The sequence below is a fragment of the Dipodomys spectabilis genome, unplaced genomic scaffold (genome assembly GCF_019054845.1).
Source record: "Dipodomys spectabilis isolate Male_0828 unplaced genomic scaffold, ASM1905484v1 ptg000190l, whole genome shotgun sequence".
NCBI classification, from domain to species: Eukaryota; Metazoa; Chordata; class Mammalia; order Rodentia; family Heteromyidae; genus Dipodomys; species Dipodomys spectabilis.
In genome coordinates this window covers 3,501,667-3,518,490 of record NW_024870867.1, presented here as the reverse complement: position 1 = coordinate 3,518,490, position 16,824 = coordinate 3,501,667, and the positions used below count along the sequence as shown (strand labels likewise).

The window sequence follows — 16,824 nt, the reverse complement described above, 5'->3', positions numbered from 1 at the left end:
TATGAAGCCATCATAACCCTCATCCCAAAACCAGGCAGGGACTCATCAAAGAAAGAGAACTATAGACCCATTTCTTTGATGAACATTGATGCAAAACTTCTCAACAAAATTTTGGCCAATCAACTTCAACAATTCATCCAAAAAATCATACACCACGATCAAACAGGATTCCTTTCAGGGATGCAAAGCTGGTTCAATATACGCAAATCAATTAATATTATTCATCACATCAACAGGAGCAAGAATAAGAACCACATGGTTATCTCAACAGACGCAGAAAAAGCATTCGACAAGATCCAACATCCCTTCCTGATGAAGGTTTTGGAAAAATTAGGAATCCATGGAACATTCCTCAATACAATAAAGGCTGTATATGACAAACCTACAGCCAGCATTATACTCAATGGTGAAAAACTAAAGCCATTTCCTCTTAACTCAGGAACAAGACAAGGATGCCCACTCTCTCCACTTCTCTTCAATCTAGTGTTAGAATGCCTAGCTACAGCAATAAGACAAGATGCAGACATAAAGGGGATCCAAATAGGGAAAGAAGAAATAAAACTCTTCCTCTTTGCAGATGACATGATCTTGTATTTAAAGAATCCCATAGACTCCACTCCCAAATTACTCAAGCTGATTCAAAACTTTGGCAAAGTAGCAGGTTATAAAATTAACCCCCAAAAATCCATGGCTTTTCTGTATGCCAACAATGAGAAAAGTGTGGCTGAAATTAGGAAAGCAACCCCATTTGTAATAGCCCCACAAAAAATAAAATACCTAGGAATTAACTTAACTAAAGAAGTGAAGGACCTCTATGATAAAAACTTTAAAATCTTGAAAAAGGAAATCAACACAGAACTTAAAAAATGGCAAAATCTCCCATGCTCCTGGATTGGAAAGATTAACATCGTGAAAATGGCAATACTTCCCAAGGCTATCTACAAATTCAATGCAATACCTATCAAAATTCCACCCTCATTCTTCAAGGAAATAGAAGAGGCAATCCAAAAATTCATATGGAACAATAAAAGACCCCGAATAGCAAAAACGCTCCTCAATGGAAAGAACACTGCTGGAGGAATATCAATACCAAATTTCAAACTCTACTATAAAGCCATAGTAATCAAAACAGCGTGGTATTGGCATAAGAACAGACCTCAGGACAAATGGAATAGAATTGAAAACCCAGAAATGAACCTACAGACCTATAGCCATCTAATCTTCGATAAGGGAGCTAAAACAATACAATGGAAGAAAGACAGCCTCTTCAGTAAATGGTGCTGGCAAAACTGGTTAACTACATGTAGAAAACTAAACCTAGATCCTTATATATCACCCTGCACCAGAATCAACTCCAAATGGATCAAAGACCTTGAACTCAAAACAGACACTCTGAAAACATTACAGGATGGAATAGGAGAAACCCTAGGTCTCCTTGGCTCAGGCCGAAATTTTTTGAATAGAGACCCGGAAACACAACAAATCAAAGAAAGGTTGGACAAATGGGATTGCATAAAGTTGCAGAGCTTCTGCAGGGCAAATGACATATCTAGCAAGATCAACAGAAATCCCACGGATTGGGAGAAGATCTTTACTAGCCATACAACGGACAAGGGTCTCATATCTAAAATATACTTGGAACTCAAAAAATTAAACCCCCCAACAACAAATCCTCAAAGAAACAACTGCCCAATAAATAAGTGGGCAAAAGAGTTAAAGAGAACCTTCTCTGAAGAAGAAAGAAGGATGGCCAATAGACACATGAAAAAATGTTCAACATCCCTAGCCATAAAAGAAATGCAAATCAAAACAACATTGAGATATCTCCTCACTCCAGTTAGAACGGCAAAAATCAAGAACTCTAACAACAACAGATGCTGGAGGGGATGTGGACAGAAAGGAACCTTACTTCATTGTTGGTGGGAATGTAAACTTGTTCAACCACTTTGGAAAGCAGTATGGAGGTTCCTCAAAAGACTTCACATAGAGCTCCCCTATGACCCAGCAATCCCACTTTTGGGCATTTACCCTAATGTTTACAAACAAGACCACACTAAAGCTACCAGCACAACTATGTTTATTGCAGCATTATTTACCATAGCTAAGATATGGAACCAACCCAGATGCCCCTCAGTAGATGAATGGATCAAGAAAATGTGGTATATATACACAATGGAATTCTATGCCTCCATCAGAAAGAATGACATTTCCCCATTTGTTAGGAAATGGAAAGGCTTGGAAAAAATTATATTAAGTGAAGTAAGCCAGGCCCAAAGAAACATAGGTCCCATGGTTTCCCTTATATGCAATATCTAGTATATGTATGAGTCAAGCGGAAAAGGTCAGATAATGTGATGTTAGGAAAACGATCCCTTAAATATGTATTTTAATGTTTTTTTTTCTTTCATGCATGTGTTTCTAACGCATTTATAAGATTATTTCTTTGTTGCTTTGTATGTCCCTCCCCCACAGTGTAACCCCTGCTTTCACTATATTTGATGTCAGTATAACTTGTGGAGGAGATGGGGACAAACAAGTAGTTTAAGGATTCAGGTGGACCTGTTGCAACAATGAGAAGTACAAAATGTCATGTCAAAACGAGCTTTACAATGTCGGTGTGGGGGGGAAGGGGGGATGGATTGGGTGGGGGGGAGGGGGGAGGCTGGGAAGGGAGGTGAAGGGTAAACAAAGGAGGAGGCTGCAATGCTTGGTAAGAAATGTATGCATTATCCTGCCCATGTAATTGTAACCCCTCTGTACAGTATGTTCACAAATAAAATAAAATTAAATTTAAAAAAAAAAAAAAACAGTGTTAGTTGTTAGTCCTCTCTGATGTAAAGGTAAATTGAAAAGTCATAAGGAGCTAGAATTCTGCATTTCCTTTGTAACTAAATACCACCATCTTTCAAGAGAGGCAACACTGTAAGCACATGGACACTGTGAGTCGAATAAGGCATGTTATTTCCCTGGCATAATGTAAAGGCCAGTGATTACCTGTATATGCTGCCATGCTTGAGCATTCGCCCTTGCATTGAAACTTTTCAGTGGCAATAAGGACAGGCTCAAGATGAGAACAGCCTCTCTCAGGCTTTTCCAGAATAGGGAGCCTTGCCTAATCAGGGTAGGCCAATCGCACAACCCACATGAGAAAGAACACGGGACAAGTGGAGCCCAAGGGTCCCTAAGCATCTAGAATCATCCCTCTGATTCCTTCCTTCCCCATGCTGTACTTCCTTCCCATCAGTTTTCTTCCCTTTGATCCTATTTCTGGTATGTCAGCCAAGCAGAACCCATGCCATTATCAAAATTTGTTTTTTGTTTTGCTACACGTCACCTGGGAGTCATTCTTTTTTTTCCTCCTGTATAAATAGCAGGTCCCATGCCTTTTTCTGCTAACTCAAGTGATACACAGCTAGAGACAAACTGGTTTTTTTTTTTCTTTCTTTCTTTTCTTTTTTTTTTTTTTTTTTAGTCGGTCGTGGGGCCTGAATTCTGGGTCTGGGCGCTGTCCCTCAGCTCTTCAGCTCAAGGCTGGCACTCTACCACTTGAGCCACAACGCTACTTCTGGCTTTTCCTGCTTATGTGGTGCTGAGGAATCGAACCCAGGGCCTCACGCAGGCAAAGCAAGCACTCTACCACTGAGCCACCTTCCCAGCCCGACAAACTGGTTTTCAAAGCGTGAGGCAAAATTCTTATTTTGGATAACCCGCAAACTTGTCCCTCAACCCACCTCTTACCCAGCATCTCCGAAAGGATCCTTCCCGATCAACCCAGGGCCCACGCAGAGGCAGCAGGCACAGGAGAAACAGTACGGTCAGGTTATTAGAGGGGCCCTGTCTCCAGGGAGAGGGGGGCCGCGGCACCGGCACCGGCACCCATCCAAATTGCGGGTAGGCCCCGGGGGAAGTGAGGCGGAAGTGGGGTAAAACGCATGCGCGGAGGGTCTGGGTGGAGAGGGCCAGCTGCCTGGCAGCCACTCCAGGGCAGGAGGAGCTCAGGTCTGGGTGGAGCTGAGGACCAAAGGTGGGGATAATACTAACAACCACACTAGGCCTACAATGCGGGGGGGGGGGGGGGGGGGGGGGGGGGGGGGGGTAGTAATAGAGAGAGAATCACCTGAGAGAGACTGAGAGAGAGAGAAATTGACCTTAGAGAGACAAATTGACCTTTTTAATTTTTTCCCAGTTTAATTATCCCTCCCATCTTCTCCCTCCATAGAGAGGAAGATAGATAAAGCTTTATCTAGCTCTAAGTCTTTTTTTTGGTCAGTCGTGGGGCTTGAACTCTGGGCCTGCGCGCTGTCCCTGCCTCTTCAGCTCAAGGCCAGCACTCTACCGCTTGAGCTACAGTGCCATTTCCGGTTTTCTAGTGGCCTAATGTAGTTAAGAGTCTCCTGGACTTTCCTGCCCCGGTTGGCTTTGAACTGTGATTCTCAGATCTCAGCCTCCTGAGTAGCTAGAATTACAGGTGTGAGCCACCAGCACTGGCTAAATATTCACGATACGCAATCCTGATGAAATAACACAGTGAAGGCCAAGACCACTGTGGCTTAGAGGCCCTCATGATTTTTTATTAACTTAATGACATAACAGAATGGAATAATATCCATCGAAATGTACGCAAATTAAATTAACCCACGTCTGCTTTATAATAACTCTCACAAATCCCCATCCCCAAGAAATTTAACCCTAACACAATCAGACCCTTAAAATAAGGTCTCAGGAGCACCTAGTGATTATAGAATGCTGAACATGCAACAGAAAGTATTTAAAGCCAATCAACTCTTTAAAATGGCCCTGTAGATTAAGGTGTGCCAGTTCTGTCCATGACGGAGACATTACCCAGAGCCAGAGGGCTCCTCCTTCATGCCATCCAACATCAATAGGAGCTGTGGTCAAGAAGCCACAACATCCTGGGTATAAGTAGAAGAGTGGCAGGTTCCACTTAGGGTATTTCACATGATAGTCTTGATGCAGAATTTTAAGGCAGCTTTAGACAATCATAAAGAATCTCTTATCTGAGATAAAATATTACGAAAAGAAAATAGAGGTGTTAGTATTGGAAGACCTTATGAGGACAAAAATCTCTGAACCAGGATTTATAAAGACTAAAAGGAAGAATAAAGAGAGAAGAGAAAGGAAGATGAAGATGGGGATGGAGAAGAGGAATTATCAGGGGCCTGATGCAGAGGCTGACAAAAAGGGAGGCATCTACTAGGAGATAGTGTGCAGATTCAGAAATAAAGGAGGACTCAGAGGAGAAGGCTATGGGTGAATGAGAGGTCCAGATCTTAAGACAGGGCCAGAAAGACGTGGACATAAGGAACCTCTCACCATTTCTTTATAGGTAACAATAGAAATGAAGCTGCAGACCAATATAAAACTTCAGAGAGCCATGTTTGGATCAAACCTCTTAGACAACTGAGACTGTAGCCAGGCAAAATCACAGTAGACAAGATTTTTGTTGAAGTCAGGCAGGCCCACTTTGTCCCAGTGTTTGAGGAGACACCTCAAAGGGGAATTTTTAGGCTGACAGAGAGCTGTCCATAGACACTTTCAGCATAGAGTTCAGAGGAAATGTCCCGTCTGGAAGGACCCAGAACTTCTTGAACTTTGGTATGCCTCAAGCTATGGAGAAAGCTTTGAATGAGGAGCTCTGACATCTTGACAGAACTCCTGAAAGCAAGAAGACTGACCCAACAACCGAATTTTAACCCTGGACAACTGCCAGCATGTCCTGAAAAAATGTCGTTTCCCCTAAAAAGCCAAAATGAAAGTGAGACATACCAAATCTTTAGAGGTTTGTTCTACAATGGAATTAGTTGAGTGGAGGGATTTCTCCCCAGGTACGCCACTAGAGCTTTTAGGTAAGGGGTCATCTACAGGTGTGCCAGATGTAAAAAGTTCACCAACAGTCAGATTGGCAAGTAAAGAATAAAAGGCTTACTCACTTTTCAAGAGAGGAAAAGGGCAGACACCATTCATAGTTCACTGCAAGTGGGCTTAAGGAGTACTGGAATCCATAAGCACCTAAAATGAAGAAGGAATGTACTGCTGACGTTTTGTTTCTGTAGTTTTAGTTCATCTCACTGTTCCAGGAGGCTGTTAGGGGTGGTCATTCAATTTCTTTCTCAAAAGTGGTTATTGTTCAGCTTGTACAATCCTTTCCAGGGATTTATTGTAAAAATAGGTCACAGGTGGTATTCTGCTTGAGTTCAGATGGCTAGTTTCTTCCAAACAAAGTTAAACAGTCTTCCTGCCAGACAAAATGAAGTTAGGCTAATTTGATTTGAGAGACCTTACAAAAAAGTTTTATAATTTTTTTCCATTTTTTCAATAAATATAGCTTCCACAGTCTTCAGTCTCTAAACTTAAATAAACTTGGACTTAGAGAAATTTATCAAGAAGTAAATGATACTACACTGATTTTGTATTCACCTTTTCCACGAAAATAACAATATGATAGATAAGTCTTTTCAGAAATTAATACCTGAAATATATCAGTTGTTTTTCAAAATCAGAATATTCTTTATGATATCATTAATCACTAATCCTTATTACTTTCCCAAATGTCATTCATTGTATTTAACAACCATTTCATAGACTTTAAAATCTTTCTTTTCTTTCTAGTAACATTTTGGCTTTTGTATTTCAACTGCCTTCATAGGCAGTTCCAGAGGATTCCAGTGAGGATCCCAATGTTAACCTCCTGTGGAGCAGGTTACCTCTGTTTGTACAAAAAGAATCAATGGCCCTGTGGCCTAACACTGATCCTCTCAAGGGTGTTGTGAGCCACTATTAACCACACTGGTTTTTTTTATAATAGGTTACCCCACAAAGACTTTCCTCAGCTCCCAATTCTCTTGTCTCAAGTCCTTGCCCCTAATATCTATAAAATCCTCATTTTAACAAATCACATTTTTCTGCAGGAACAAGGCTAGTGCTATCTCATGATGCACTGGTGTTTTTCTGCTCAGTAATAGCTTTACCCTTGACCTAAATCAGAGTTTTTTCCTTGCCAGAAAATAAAATAAGTGGAAGAGGGCTTTAAACATCTAAGAGATAGGCATCTGAGATCCAAGAGGAAGAGGGCTTTAAACATCTAAGAGATAGGCATCTGAGATCCGAGAGAGCCAGAAGCCAGAGGGATTTGAGTTGTGAGTTTGTTCAGGAGAATACTGGGAAAGGGAGAGCGCTATAGTACTTACTAAAAATGTAAATCAATCTTGGTTTTGTCTTCACTGAATCCATCCAGGCCGAAGAAGCTTAACAAATGTGTAATAAAGCATTTAGTCATTTCCTAAAACATCAGCCAGATTTAGAAAACAATTTATATTAGGAAAAAAACAAGATAATTTCATAATCACTTGACTTGAGTAATCATTTTTTTCAAAAGCTTGTGTCAGTAATGCTTGACCAAAAATGAACCAGTCTCAGACAACTGCATCTACTGATATTCTTTCCTTATATCTAAGAACATACCCACAGACTTGGTTCTACGGAGAAACTGATTATCATATAATCATCATCATGGTTTCTATAGTCAGTTAAAATTTTAAACACAAAACAAAGAATTTCTAAGAGTGTGTAAAAGCCAGGTACTGGTGGCTCATGCCTGTAATCATAGCTACTTAGGAGGCTGAGATCTGAGGATCACAGTTCAAAGCCAGCCTGAGCAGGAAAGGACCTGAGACTCTTATCTCCAATTAACAACCAGAAAGCCAGAAGTGGTACTGTGACTCAAGTGGTAGAGTTCTTGCTTGCCTTGACCTAAAGAGATCAGGGCCAGCACCCAGGCCCAGAGTTCAAGCCCCACGACCAGTACACACACACACACACACACACACACACACACAGAGTGATGTAAAGATATGTTTAGTATACACCAAAACAAATAATTTGTGAGACACAGTAACATAAAACAAATGAATGGGTGCCAGTGTCAGAGGCTCACACATGTAATCCTGGCTACTCCTGAGAAATGGAGATGGCAGTTCAAAACCATCCCACACAGCTGATAGTTAATGAAGCCAAATGGACATATTGTTTTAAAATATAGAATGTTCTCTAGAAGAACACAAATAGGAATGCTGTAGCATACTTATTTCTTTGATGTGCAGTAGACATTGTTCAAAAAATAGGACTAGAGCCTGTTTGTATCTGTTGGACTATAAATAATATATACTATTTTTGGCTGGACAAAAAAATAAACATCCCACACAGGAAAGTCTGTGAGACTCTTATCTCTAATTGACCACCAGAAGTGGCACTGTGGCTCAAAGTGGTAGAGCAAGAAGCATGAGCTACTGATACGTGTAATAATACAGATAAATCACAAAAGCATTGCCATTGGCAAAATACAAAAAGACTGTGTCCTATGTAATTTTATGTAGAAATGACAAGGTTAATTTATAGATACAGAAAATACAGTGTTTTCCTAAGCTCAGAGCTGGGAGGTTAATTGCAAAGTGACACACAAGGAATTACTTTGTTCCTTTTTGCAGGTCCTGTGGTTTGAACACTGGGCCTGGACGCTGTCCCTGGGCTCCTTTTGCTGAAGGCTAGCACTCTACCATTTGAGCCAAAGGGCCATCTCCATTTTTTTTCTGTGATTGATTGGAGATAAGAGTACCATGGGGCCGGGTGCTGGTGGCTCACGCCTGTAATCCTAGCTACTCAGGAGGCTGAGATCTGAGGATCGCGGTTCAAAGCCAGCCCGGGCAGGAGAGACCATGAGACTCCTATCTCCAATAAACCACCAGAAAACCGGAAGTGGCGCTGTAGCTCAAGTGGTAGAGCGCTCGCCTTGAGCTGAATAGCTGAGGGACAGCGCCCAGGCCCAAAGTTCAAGCCCCACGGCCGACAAAAAAAAAAGAGTACCATGGGCTTTCCTGCCTGGGGTTGGCTTTAAACTGCAGTCCTCAGATCTCAGCCTCCCAAGTAGCTTGGATTACAGGCATGAGCCTCCAGCACCCAGCCCATACAAGGAATTTTGGCAACTGATGAAAATAGTCTATATCTTATCTGTGGTAATGTGAGTATATACTTTCCTCAAAGTGAAATGTGATTTAACCAAGTCCTTTCACTGTATTCATATTCAACTTAAATGTCAACAGAGATCTAACAGTACATGTTGTCCTATATTTAAATTATGTCACCTTTGGTAATGTTAGTCTTCAATCAGTGAATGAGTGTCTGATTGAATTACAATGAGTGCCAATCAGGTGCTCATTCTGGCCCTTCTATCTCTTAAGCAAGAAATGCATAGCTATTTGATGACAGATGGTTTTTCCCTGCATGTCACATAGAACATACCTTTTTTCTGCTAAGCAGCTTTCCTCACCTCTAATTTCAGACACCAAAGCTCAGCATTAGCAATGAACACATGTACAGCTCTACTGAAACATTTAGGCATTGGGGCCTTCCTATTTAAATGTATTAATTCATCTTTTCTGTCCCTTTTCCCTTGCTTCTGTGTTTTAATTCAATGAACCAAGCAACACGTCAGATTCTGAAATATACTGAAATAGTTTGCTAGTAATATACTTGAAAGCTACAATAGCAGCAAGGTAAAATTCTCATCATGGCAAGAGTATAATCATCTATATTGTGAAATTTACAGATGTGCAACTTTAAGAGCTGGAATTGTCAAGACATTGGAACAAAAAGTATGCATGTACCAAGGAAATATGAAGGGAAAAAGGTAAATGAAAATGGGTAAAGAATGAGAAATGGTGGCACTAGAAGGTAGTTATTTTTCCTAACAATGGAAAAATACAGCTCATTGGGACATTGATGAGACAAGGTACTCAATCATGATGATAATTGATTCTAAAATCTGTACTGTAGCACTAAATATTATGTTCATTTTTTAAACTGTGCAATAGCCATAGTTTGGTCAGTGAACTTATGGCTTATTTTAGAACAGCCATTCCTCTTACCTGCTCTAGACAATTTGTGACTGTAAAGCATGCAAATACCAACAATGCCCAGATACTTTAGCTGTATGCATGGTGCAAGTTTGGATCACTGAGATGGTTCTACAAATATCCAGACAAATACATCCAGTAATCATAAGAGATTTAATAAAACCAGATATCTATCTGGTTTGAGATAAATCACAGATCTGTTCCTTTACTACAAGAGGAGCCAAGAGGAAAACAGCAACTGAGTATCAGTGATGGAAGCCTTGGATCTGAGGGCAATCTGGCGATCTGCAATGTCTGTCACCCCACTGGTTTCCAGGGCTGATTCAGCTGACCTGCCTGGCTAGGTGGATGTCCCCTTCCTTTCTCACTCCTTCATGTATGTCCCTCCTGAAGCTGCATGCTCAATTGAAGATGATAACCATGCCCAATAAAAGGCATGCATACATGCTCCCCTGCTAGAACCTCCAAACAAGTTCTCAAGATCAATTGGAGTTCTCATACTCTATCAGTATGAGAAGCAACAGTGAGATGTGTACAGTGTTTAAAAATTATTTCTAATCATTATTTCAAGAAAGTAGTGGTTTTTGCCATACACAGACTAAGATGGTCCTTGATTCCAGGGCAATATGGATTTGCAATATGGCTCTTATCCAGGTACTTTGTGCCACCATTTAAACATAAATCTTTCTACCTCTGTTCACTTCCTCTGCTCCCTGATTGTAGTGACATCTAATGTCAAATCAGAGATTAGATTCAGCTCTGCCCCTCATCAAGTTTTCAAAATGACTGGGCTCCTCAGGTTGTAAACCAAGCTCCCAACAGAAATGCATTCACTTGGCCAAGAAAAAGCAAGAACAAAGCAAAGTCAAATTTGTTTAAAGTGGGATCAGCCCTTGAAACTTGTTAAATTATAAATTTTCTACCTAGCTGCTTCTCATCTTGAGAGAAATATCCCCATTAGAAACTCAAAAGTTTTTCTCATTTAGTTTCTAGCCTTCGTGGGATCACTTGAATAATAGTGACATCATAAATAAGAATAGTTGTTTCCAATTAGTCAGCAAAAAGCTGGAAGTGGAGCTGTGGTTCAAGTGGTAGAGAGCTAGCCTTGAAAAAAAGCTCTGGTTCACACACACACACACACACACACACACACACACACACACAGAATTACAATGCACAATTTAGTTAGAAATATATCTTTAAATATTGAAGAATATATCTTTAAACATTAATTTTCACTATGGATTCATATATATAACAGCATCTAAGAACTTTGACCAAGTATTGCACTTTTTGTGTATGATACTCTCATCTCAAAGAGAGACTAACAGACATATAGACACACAGAGACACAGTACTTATACATATATACAGTAAATAGGACATTTTAATCCAGAATATATTACTTAGTGGCCAATTAGCATTGTAAAACTATGGGTCACTACCCATGAAACAATCAATCTCAGTCACTATCTTGATTTATTGAGTGTATTCAGGTTTATTTATATTGTGATCATGAGGAAGATGATACAGTCAGAACCCACAATTTTATAGATTGGCCACTAATGAGATGCTTAAAATCAATATAAAGAGATGGCCTATTTTACATGTTTTATCTTATTAAATTTCTGTTGAAGTTACTCTAAGACTACAAGAGAGTATATAAGAAAATATTTCAATAAGAATGAAGTTAGAATTTAAACTCCATCCATTGAAAAGAATTTTCAGTATCTGGTCAGTTTCTGGGAATGTTTCCTTTGTGCAATTTCATAAGATGAGGAGTCCGGGTAACAAAGAAGGGAAGAGATTACACTGTGAGAAAAGAAAGAAGGGGGAAATACTGACAATCAAGAAAGAGATGACAATCGAGCACCAGTGGCTCACACATCATCCTAGCTACTCAGGAGGCTGAGATCTGAGGATCACGACTCAAAGCCAGCCCAGGCGGGAAAGTCCATGAGACTTACCTCCAATTAAATACCAAAATAATAAAATATAAAATAAAATAAACAGAATTGGATCTGTAACCCAAGTGGTAGAGCACTAGCCTTGAGCAAAAAAAAAACTCAAGAAAAGCACCCAGGCCCTGAGTTCAAGCCCCACGACTGGCACAAAAAAACTCCATGAGATTCCCATCTCCAAAATAACCAGCAAAAAGCTGGAATGCAAGTGTGGTGTAGACGGTTAAAACGGTTAGAGCACCAAACAAAGTGAGGGAGGGTGAAGCCCTGAGTTCAAGCCCTGGTACCATCAAGAAAAGAAAAAAAGAACAAATAACTAAAAAGACAAAACAGCTAAAAATCCACAGAGGAACAAAAGAGGTGACAGAGGAAAATGAGAAGCAGTGCACAACTTCCACCCTGCTTTTGCCATGGGGAGGAGAACCCAAAGCAACAACCAACCACAAGGCAGCTCTGGTGACAATGGACAGGAAATCTTAACCAGGGAGCTCCTTGAAAAGCCGACTGACACAGAGCTCATCCGGGGACCTATAGCAAGAGCTATCACGATTCAGGGAACACTGACACAGGGTGTCTGGGAAGGAGACACAGGAGGCAGTCACGGAGAGGACTGGGAGCTGGGAGTTCAGCTTGAGTGGATCATTCCCAAGGATTGATTCACTGCTGGACAGGATCTGAAAGCCCTGTGACAGCTGTGTCCCAGGTTCCTTTAGAAGTCCCCCCCTCCAGAGCAGAGCATAATGCTCTGTGTGCTTCCCCCACAGCCTCATTGCTGTACATGCGGACACCACTCAGGTTGGCCAACCCTGTTTGTTGTATCGTTCCAAAATGATACATTGTTGTACATTATTCCAAAAGTCACATTTTGGAAGCTGGAATAGGGAATCTTTATTGTACAGTTAGCAGGCTGTAAGTAAGGAGGTCAGGTCTGGCCAGTACCATATTGGCCACATGTTGGATTTTAGGACTGGCATCTTGTCTTCATGCTGGGGGAAGGACACCCCCCACCTCCAATCACCTGCCTCCCAGGTGATGGGTGTGCCCCGACCCCTGGAGACAGGGGCAGGCACTTGACTGATAGGTTACTGAATCTGTCAGTCCAGTGCCTGGGACTGGGAATTTCCTGTGGATCTGCCCCCTGCACTGATCTATTTAGGCCCAAATCAGCCTAGTCGCCAGGACTCTATGCTGTAGTAGGAAGACCCCTACTCAGGCAGGCAAGCCCACCTACTTGTCCGGAGTGACAGAACCCACCTCAACAAAGTTGTTAACAAAGAAGCAACTTTATTGAGAAGGTTCTTACATTGACTGGGCAGGGCCACAGCACAGGCTCGGGCGCTGATCCACTCCGGACTTTGGTTTTTAAAGCCAAATTCACGGGGTCAAGCCTGGTCACGCAGGTGACCAATGAGATTGTCACACACACAAAAGATTGCATAGTCATACCAGACCACATGCAGGTGGCCAATGAGGTTACACTTTGTCACATAATGGCTGTTTAAACCAGCCTATTACTTTTGGTTTAAATGACTCACAAATTCAGCGGGTAAGGTGGAGCTTAAGGTAAGCACGCACAAAAGGTGGAGTTTATGGTAAGCATGCACAAAGGAGGAGCTCAGTGGAGTTTACATTGTGAAAAAGGCTGCGTTTACAGTAAACTAGCTGTCAGTTTGAGCCAGATTACAACAGACCTGTTTTATCAGTCAGTCCTTAACAATCAAGGTGGATTAGGTTGTTAAGGGAAGGGGGATCTAGAGGCACTCTTAACATTCCAGAAACTGGGCTGGTTGGAGCCAAGGTCTAGTTAACCTTGTTTAAAGGTTTTTGTTTGTTTTTTTTCTAAAATCCCTAAAACAAAGGCAAAGCCTGGAAAGAAGCTGTACCAGCTCAAGTCTCCTCTCGGGGCCTACTTCAATGCCACGTGTATCTCTGTGATCGTGTCCTGTGTCCTGTCAATTGGCTCCTCTCCAGTCATCATGGAGTCCCAATTCAGCTCTCCATTGGAGCTGAATTGGCTTGCTGGTATTGTTATTGTTAGTTCTTTACTCTTTAGCATGTTTCCTAGCTGTGTTATGTATATTTGCGTGCTGCAGGCCTTTGTAACAACTGGAGGCCTGCAGCCCGTTGTTAACTGTATAATAAAGACTCTAATGTTCTATATTTTAAAATATGGCTTCTGGGATGATTTATCTTACAAAAGCTGCAGGCAGCCAGTTGTAACAAAGGCCTGCAGCCCCCAAATACACTTAACACGGTTAGGAAACAGGGTAGAAAGGAAGAAAGAACAAGAGTATCAACAAATCAATTCAGCTCTGATGGTGAGCTTAACTGGGATGAGTTTAACTGGATCACCAGAGATGAGCCAGGAGAGAGACACATGTGGCATGGCATAATGGCGTCTGGGCTGGTCTGGGCCTAAATAGGGTCTGAGCAGGGGGCAGGTCCACAGGAAATTCCCAGTCCCAGGCACTGGACTGACAGGTTCAATAACCTATCAAGCAAGTGCCCGCCCCTGTGTTCGCTTCGGCAACACATATATTAAAATTGGAACGATACAGAGATTAGCATGGCCCCTGCGCAAGTGCCTGCCCCTGTCTCTAGGGATCCTCGCAGGACCATCACCTGCCTCCCAGGTGATGGGCAGAGGCGGTTTCTTCCCCCAGCATGAAGACAAGATGCCAGGCCCTACCATCCACAAAGTGGCCATGTACACAGAAGGGGATGAAGGTTCTGAAGGTATTGGAAACCTGTCCAGTTCACTGACTGAAAAGCTGTATGGGGTCAGCAGCAGCTTCTATTATGCAAAGAAGAAGGAGGAAGAGGAGGAGGAGGAGGAGGAGGGGGAGGAGGAGGGGAGGAGGAGGAGGAGGAGGAGGAGAGGAAGGAGGAGGAAGGAGGAGTTGTTTGCAATATGAATGCAGCCTGTAGGTGGAAACAGAGAACACAGAGGCCTTTGCTCTTGGCCCACTACCCCACCACACTGCTCACTCCATTTACAGTAGTAGAGGATCCAGAAAGAAGACTCTCCAGTATCTGGTATTTTTATATTTTGACTATATTTTAAATTGTTGTTTTTACTTTATCTTGCTCTTTAAAACTTTAACATTTTTATTTTTTTGTCCCTGTTATCTTTGTCTAATTTATTCCTGTATTTTTCTTCATTTTGATACTGAGTTTTTTTTAATCTCTTGAGGTTTTTAATATACTTGTTTACATTTTTCTTTTTCTTTTTTTATTTCTCCTTTTCTTTTTTTCTTTTCTTCCTTTAAAAAAAGAACTTTTCTGGTCCCCTCATGTCTTTCTTTCTCTCTCTCTCCTTCACTGTCTCTCCCTGTTTCTCTTTTTTTCTTTCTTTTTATGTGAGTCATGGGGCTTGAAGTCAGGCCCCCCCATGGCGCTGTCCCAGCTCTCAAGGCTAGCTCTCTTCCACTTGACCCACAGATCCACTTCTAGTGACCCACACATCCACTTCTAGTTTTTACGTGGTTAATTCTCATGAACTTTCCTGCCTGGACTGGTTTCAAACTGAAATCCTTAGATCTCAGCCTCCTGGTAGTCAGAATTACAGACCTGAGCCACCAGCACCCTGCTTATTCCATTTTTTAATTGTTACTAGTGGCTTTATTGATTTTTCACTTCAGAGTTTAATCTGTTTTACTTTTATTACTTTTGTCCTATGGTTATTGGTGTTGGTTGTTGTCTTTGGCGTTGTTTTTTTTTATTGTATTTCTATATATGGTTTAATATGGTGCACTTGCTTCTATGAAAGTTTGTTTTTCCTCTCTGAGTAGGGCTTCTCACCAGCCTATGAAACTTCCCCCAAAGTAGGTAGTATTTTAGGCCATGAAACAAGTCTTAACAAATACAAAAACACTGAAACAAAATTTTTTTTTTTGTCGGTCATGGGGCTTGAACTCTGATCCTGGACACTGTCCCTCAGCTCTTCAGCTCAAAGCTAGTGCTCTACCACTTGAGCCATAGCACCACTTCTGGTTTTCCGGTGGTTCATTGGAGATAAGAGTCTCATGGACTTTCCTGCCCAGGTTGGCTTTGAACCATGATCTGCAACTATCAGCCTCCTGAGTAGCTAGGATTACAGGCCTGAGATACCAGCGCCTCCCTGAAACAATTCTTCAATCTTGACAGATTACCTAAAGATAAAACTATAAATCACCAGCAAAACAAAAAACTCTACAAAGACATCAAACACATAGAGATTAAACAATACTCTTTTGATTCTCTTTCTCCTTTTCTTGGGCCAATCCTGGGACTGGAACTGAGGGCCTGGGCACTGTCCCTGAGTCCCTTTGTGCTCAAGGCTAGCACTCTACCACTTGAGTCACAGCACCACTTCTGACTTTTTTGGTGTATGTGGTATTAAGGAACCAAACCCAGGGCTTCATGCATGCCAGGCAAGCACTCTACCACTGAGCCACATCCCCAGCAACAATACTCTTTTGAAAGACCAATGGGACATTGAAGAAATAGAGGGAAATTTAAAAATTTTCTAGAGCCAACGCTATACTAAATAAGACAAAACAATACATTTCTTCTAAATATAGGAGAGAAGAGTATTCATTTTTACCACTTTGACTAAATACAGTGCTCAAAATCTTAGCTAAAGCAATAGTAAGAAAGAAATAAAATTGATATATACAGCAGTCAAACTATCCCTATTCACAGATTATATGATCCTATACATAAAAGGCTTTAAACTCCAAGATCTGATACATGCTTTCAGTAAAGTGGAATATAAATTCTATATGTCGGGGCTGGGAAGGTGGCTCAGTGGTAGAGCGTTTGTCTTGCATGCTCGAGGCCCTGGGTTCGATTCCTCAGCACCACATAAGCAAAAAGAAAAAAAGCCGGAAGTGGTGCTGTGGCTCAAGTGGTAGAGCACTAGCTTTGAGCTGAAGAGCTGAGGGACAGGGCCC

The 16,824-nt window shown here is 41.5% G+C and overlaps 1 pseudogene; it reads left to right on the top strand.

Moving 5' to 3' along the window:
* The first annotated feature begins 14,404 nt into the window (after positions 1 to 14,404).
* On the top strand, positions 14,405 to 14,472 carry LOC122121595 (annotated as a pseudogene).
* The last annotated feature ends 2,352 nt before the right edge of the window (positions 14,473 to 16,824 follow it).